Raw genomic sequence first — 7,469 nt, 5'->3', positions numbered from 1 at the left:
GAGACCGTTTGCAGTGAAACGAAAGGATGGTGAACCAGGATATACCCATTGCCTCTGATGAATGAGTACCTTCCTGAGGGCGAATCAGATATAATAGCGAGAGATTTTGCGTGCGTCACTTAAAAGGAAATGCGAAGAACAATACGAAAATTATCTTCATCATGATAATGACCTTGGGTACCGCTAGTGTTGTCAGCGGTCTCGATTTTCAAAAACAAATCCCACCTTCTGTCATGTTAAGTAGGACAGCGAAAATCTTGCTTTCAACTTTTGATTGATTGATAGATATATCGAATTAACAGAATTCATTCTGCCAGTTCCACATTCTAACGCCATAATTGCGAGAATCTTTAGTTTGATGAACTCGTGGCATAATAAATAGCAAAAGAAATAGTTAGTTAATAAAGATTTGTTCATAATCTTTTACGAGTTCATCAGTTTACATAGCTTTTGGTCATAAAAGTACAGACAACAGATAAAAAGTTGAAATTTATATCATTTATTAAACAAACTGGGAAACATGTATACATTATTCCATTATCTGCCTTGTTTATCAATTCATTTTTGTCATCCTTCTTTCCAACTCACATATGCACTGTGGTAAAAGGCTGAACCCTACTGTTGAAGTCATCTTGTCACTGTGTTTTTGAGCTCCTCATCATTCAAAAAAGTGTTTTCCACTAAGATATCTCTTCATAAGTCCAAAGAGAGAAAAATGAAAGGGAGCCAAGTCCAGGCTTTTTTAATGCAAGATAAGGCAAAACTCCCTCACCCAAGGTCGGCAATTTTCATCTGAGTCGCATGGGCAGTGTAATGTGATTTGGTGCCCTATAGAGCCTTCGTTTTTGTTTTATAGCCATATTAAGCATATCAAGTGTTTGGCAATGTATTTCCTTATTTGTAATCTGACCTTAATCTGAAACATCAATCAAAATTGGGCCTTCTCTCTCCCAACACAACGTGACCATAATTTTTTGTGGTGCTTTGACAATTCGAGGTTTTTTCTTCACTAGAAATGACGGATGTGTACGTTCCATAAACTGCCGTTTAGAATAAAATTTATAATTGAAGATTCAGGTCATATCGCCTATTATTAGGTCTTTAAAAAATTTCCTTGAAAGTTTTTGCTCTCCTTCCACAGGTCTTCGCAATTCACCAGCCTTGAGAACTTCATTTCACTTGCTAACAGCCTAGGCACTGAATTCCAGAATATTTTTATTTTTTTAAAATTTCCTCTAACCTAACATGTCCAAAATAGTTAATACAGTTCTTTTGGAAAACCCTAGTATTTGCCTCATTGAATGCGGTTATTGAAGTGTCTTTTTGAACTATTTCTTCTTAGTCTTTTTTTTTAATGCACATAGATCTTTGTCTACTTTCTGGATAATATCAGTGATTCCTTTTAAACGTCCAAGCCATCTGCGAACGTTGCTTATATGAACAGTTGCCTTGTCGCTGTACCTTCCTGAATTTTTCGTGAATCCGGACAGCTGAGTTTTCTAATTACATGAAATGGAACCTATCACTGACGGTTGGCGAAAACGAACACCACTTTGACTGTTCATAACTTCAGATTGACAATAAACTGGAACTTATATTTTTTTTATATTACTAGTTAGCATCATGTATTGCTAATTTATTTCTTTTATAATCAACATGGTCCACTGAAGAATGTGTTTTGTCTTTCATTATCTAAGTTCTGCTATTGTAAAACTTGTTCTTATTTAAATCAATTTTGACTGTATTTGTTTGTTGGAAAGATAGATGGCAGCAGTTGCAAACGATTGCCATCATGTACTGCCCCTGACTTCACTGTTTTAAATGAAAAATGTGAAGTATATCCACACGCATTACTGATTTGTGACGTCACTTTGGGTCATAGCAGTCTACTGTAAGTTTTTTCAATCTTATTTCCGGTAGAAATCAAGTTATGTGCTACTCGAGCGATAGGTCATTCACCTAAGTGTATCTTGGCTACAAATTAGTTGCTTTACCTGTTTTTGCTGCGAACTTTGCTTCCTTTGCCCGAGACTGGCTAACTTGGTCACGATAAGTAGAAAAGTCCATAAAATTCCTCTCGTCATTGACGGAATTCGAACCTAGGCTTTTTCTAAATGGTGTGAAACAGAACTTCGAAGCTTTTAACAATCGTCGAATTGTTAAAAGGTAAGCACTGAGGAAACAAAGGCCATGAGGTGTCATTATATCCCGTCTGTAAATTGCGAATATTCTAAGTCTATTTACATTTGAAAGGAAAAGGGTGGTAAACTACACGAGGGCGAAAAAAAAACTTTTATAAAGAATTCCTTCCGTCGGCTAAAGGGATCTAAATGGATCTTTTCGAAATGGGTGCCATTGGCTCAGCGACTGCTATTCGTGTATTCTTGAATCTTAACTATAGCACTTCGCGAACAGCCCACAATATTCGCAGTTTTCCTAATACCGACATCCTTCAATCAGCACTTTTATGAATTCCGTCAGATCACACATCCTTTTCCCATGTCGATCCAGTACTTCTTGTGGACCTCATGCCACTAATCTGCAATATTGCATTTACCGGTTCTCACCGCGACACGTCTGCCACTAGGTGGAAGCGGCCGATTGCTAAAACATGGCGATTATAATGTTTCGACTGGACAATGCCTTTTCTTTTCTTGTTGTAGGGTTTTTTTAGAAGTATTAGCAACTTAGACTATATTGCGCCGTATATAAATGTCTGTAAATTGCATATGTTCTGTGGTCGATTTGCTGTTTACTGGACGAAAAACTCGAGTTTCTGGGAGATAAAACCAAGATAACGTCTCCTGAGACGGACTAACTCAGCCACGTTGTGAAAATGGCCCATAAGACTTCCTCGCGTCATTAACGGGTTTTGAACTTAAGTCTTTCCCACCTCATGTAGGGTGCACGGTGCTTATATTAGTGCTACCCACATGGGCCTTCTATCTTTTCTAATTTATCTGTTGAGCTGTGATTGGTTATCCAAACCGGACTAGAATATTTAAGTGTAGGACAATTAGCCGTGTAAATAGTGCTTTAGTGAGATTTACAGTAGACTAAGGTAGCTATCACTGTAGTCATGCGTCATTTAATCATTAATCATCGCCCGGTGTGATCAGAGATGGCCCCACTTCTCATGAATGTTATCGCACTAACCAAACATTACATTTTCCAGTGGTGAGTTTAACACTGAGAAGTACAGTCAATGCATAATATTTTCGCCACGTGCATATTCCCAGCCAGTTGGAATGCATTATCAGCTGAACTAAACAGTTTGTATTGAAAGCAGTGCGTCCGACCAGTGATTGAGCAACAAAACCACTTACCCTAAATTTTATTGATCATTGGCATGTTTATGAATAAACATGTCCATAGTACAGTTGATTCTATCGCTGATTTAAGCAAAAACATAAATAAAACAAATTTTTAAAAAAAGAAAAGAAACAGTCTGCAGTTCAAGTGTTTTTTTTTTTTTTTGTCTTGACCAAACGATCTCATATTACCGATGTCGGTGTGTGTGTGTGTTTGTGTTAAGCAAAGAAACTAAGGGTATGAGGCATTTATATATTGTGTCTGTAAATTGCGCATTCTGTGATCGATTTGTCCTTTTGCTGTAAGAAAAACCAGACTTTCTGGCCGAAAAAACCATGCATCCCTCGCCTTTGACCGACTAACTCTACATTTAAAAAAAAAAATCCATAAAAATCCTCGCTTCATTGACGGGATTCGAACTCCGGCCCTTTTACACTCGGTGTGTGAGGTCTGTAATTATATTCACCTGCGAGGATGCCACTGTGGGCAAATACGGCTCATATTTTATAAATCTGTGCTGAAATTACATTTTCAGGTGCCAAAAAACTACTAATTGAGATTAATTCAAATTGTGAGATAAAATTAAATTAATTTAAATTTACAATTTTTTTATATTTTTGAGTTTTTAGCAAACCACTTCTTCTCAACTTGTGTTATAGACTAGTAGAAAAATAGCTTGAAGTCTCTCAGTCCTAGCCCAGTAAATTGGTGGTTCTCAGATAGTTGTAGTGCGGACCCTTAGGTGATGTCAATTTTCACAGGTTAATTATAAAATTTAAATAAAATTCGAAACTTATACGAGCCTTCCAAAATGTTGATGACCACGAGATCGCGTATTTTTGTTCAAGAGGAAATTGGGGAAAATATTTAATATACAAGTTGAGTCAAAATCATATATACACACTTTAACAGTCCATAATTTGTGAACCTGATAATAAATTTAAATGCTTTTTTTAAATTTATTTAACCTCTGAATTACGTGTTTGCTTCTGTTTAATAAAAAAAAAAAAAAAATCCACCATTTAAGATGTTCAAAGTATCCTCCTCCGGCACTCATGCATAAACGACATAATAACGTACAAGTCAGTTGAATTCTGCGTGTTTCATGCTGTATCACCATCCACCAGTACTCCAACGTTTTTTCTTTTTGGGCGTACACTGTATTTTTCAGGTATCCCCATGCAAAAGAATCTAAGGGACTAAGACCCAGATACCGTGGAGGATATTTAAAAGCATCCTCCTGCGACTTTTCGATTGTTTATGAAATTCCCTGTCCAGATAGAGAATTGTGAGATTAAAATTAAATTGGCCGAGGTGACATCCTGTTGAAAAAACACGATCGTATCTGAAAATATGCTTCTGATATCGGATACCGCATAATTCCCTAGCATTTCAAGATAACGCTCCCAATAACAGTGCCATTGAATCAGCAAGGTCCGATACTCTCTCGAGAGGAGATTCCCATTCACGCAGTTATCCCCGGCAGGTTAATATCTTTCTGAAGGTGAGGATTTTTAATGTCCCAGTAAACAACACAGTTGTGACGATTCAAGTGCCCATTTAGTTTGAACATGGCTTCTCCTGACTGTACAATTACAATCTCAAAAGCACCGATTCCAACATTTTTATGACAATACCCCGCTTACAAAACTGTGTTCGCCAATTTACGTCGTTTTCCCGTATTGCATGTCGTAATTGATGTCTAAAAGACTTCAATTTTATCTCCTTTAAGATTCTTATAACACTTGACTGAATAATTTGCATTTCTCGCGAACATTGTCTTGTTGACTTCTGCGGGGAACGTTCAATGTGCAATAGCTTCCACGTTTTCGATACTTCTTGGTGTCCTCGTGGGTAGCACAGTTCTCCCCTCACCGGGTGGGAATGACCTGAGTTCGAGTCCCGTCGATGACGACAGGAATTTTCATGGGCCTTTTTGACATCATGGCGAGAGTAGCTTGGATTTTGCTCCGGAAATCTGGGGTTTTTCACCCTACTACAACAAAAACATCTTCCCACTGCTTGTCTTATTGGTATTGTGTACAGGTTCCTTGTTCCTCAAATTTATGACGCATGCGGGTTATTGTTACTCGAGTAGACGCTTTTGTCATTCAGTACATATATTGACTTTCCCATGCACTCCGAAACTCTACATTATCAAATTTCTTAAACTCTCCATTTAAAAGCAGCCTTTTCTCTCTTCAGTTTTAATCGTGTGTGTTCTCCGTCATTTCTATTGGTTTCAGCCACTCGGGGGGGGGGTGGGGGAGAAATAATAAAAATTGGTCATCTAATTCACGAATTATACATTGTTAAAATGTGTGAAAATAATTTTCACTCATCCTGTATTTCTACAGTAATGCCACGAGCTCCCGGTGAAAAATTTTGTGCTGCCCACCAGCAGTTCTGAGTTTGACCACCCCTGAATCTTATGCATACACTGCAACCCCAACGACAGACTACTTTTTGTATTCGGAATAGCGGGTCTGACCTGTCACTCTTATGACGTTCCAACTGACAAGAAACGCAAACCCTATTTCCCTCGTGGCTCTGATTCTAACGAGAAACTTATGAAATTCTGCACATGTATTGTGCTTAGTGTGTATTTAATATGTATTGACATTTTTACTGAAGAGAAGACAGAACATCATCAAATTAAGTTGTTCAAACGAGAAAATTTTTCACTCAAACGTAACACTTTTTTACCGAATTTACGCTTCAGTAAAGTTCATTGAGGCCAGTTAAAGCAGAACTGGTTTATCCCGTCTCAGATGCAAAATTTGGTTTTTGTCATCCCTCAAGAATCCGTACCAGTCTTAGACCATAACACGCCGTTGTTTCCCAGCCCCCATTTCATCTGGTGCTGACCGGAAGTTACTCATTAAAAGTTCTCTGCTCGCAGAGGTACTTACCAGAAAATGTTCTTCCTTCTCCGATTTTCAAACTGCACAGAACTATAAAAAACGATACAGTCTTTAAATTCTTCATTTTATGCTGTCTCTGTTCCACTTTGCACTACATGGCATTAACGGGTCATGTTATCAGTGTTTGGCACGAAATGTTAACGATTACAAATAATGGTCTCCTGTGTGCTAATATTTATCTGTCAGGAAGATAACAGCAGGTTAATTCTTTCGTTTCGTTAGTGGAAATCACTATGTAGCATGTTTCTTGTCAACCCGGTAACTAAGGCTAAACAGGAGGAATCAAGAAAAAAGTTCCCTTGGTCTTAGGACAAATAGTTCTTCCATTATTTTATTAATTAAAATCACTTCCGCCACTGCCATTATGTGTAAATGGGAGGGGGAAATTCATTACCCCTTAAAATTCATTTACTAATCTGTCATTGTCTACTGCGCATGACATTGTCATGCGCAGTAGACAATCACTATAGTTGATATAGTAATGTTGAGCGCCTCGATAATTATTATTGAGTTTGAATCACTGATAATTTATTTACCTGAAATTAAACGCCAAAAATATCCTCATAATCTCTCTTTTCTTAATAGTTTCTCTTTTAATATCGTTTCCAGCTCAGACTAATGCCATCGCTGTCAGAATTAATCCGCAGCATATATTATCAGATATTTGATAAAAGAGTGCTGTTTTATTACTGCAGTCATTGGAAACGGATAAGGTTCTGATTAAATGTCCCAGTGTAACTTCATCGATTGTGGGTCCCACGATTCAATATTAAACTTTTAATACGTGCAAAATTAGTCCTAAAAAATGTATGGTTACAAAGTTTTATAAAGCTCAAGTTCAAGTGAGTAAGTTCAAGTGACAATTTTACAGCATAAAAGAAACATTTAAATCTAATTATTACACTGGTTTTCCAATTAAATAAACAAAAAGGTCTTCTAAAAGGTCTTTCATCTGTTACACTGGTCTATGTAGAATTATTATTATTCTTTTTTTTTTATTATACGTTATGCCTCTGGAAGGGATTAAGTGGAAATTAATAATTAAATTTCAAAAAGGTAAAAATACAATCTCCACATATTTGAAAATTAAATGGTATATTGATTGCCATTGAAAATAGGATTTTCTCCACAAAGGCACACGTTAAATTCATTAAATAAAATTGAAACCGATGTCAACGTTTTGGATCCGCTTTGTGATTTCGTTTTCAACACAAATTGCTATGCTATAGAGGA

The sequence above is a fragment of the Mastigoproctus giganteus genome, chromosome 11 (genome assembly GCF_048544385.1).
Source record: "Mastigoproctus giganteus isolate SK-2022 chromosome 11, ASM4854438v1, whole genome shotgun sequence".
NCBI classification, from domain to species: domain Eukaryota; kingdom Metazoa; phylum Arthropoda; class Arachnida; order Uropygi; family Thelyphonidae; genus Mastigoproctus; species Mastigoproctus giganteus.
This window is presented reverse-complemented; position numbering follows the sequence as displayed.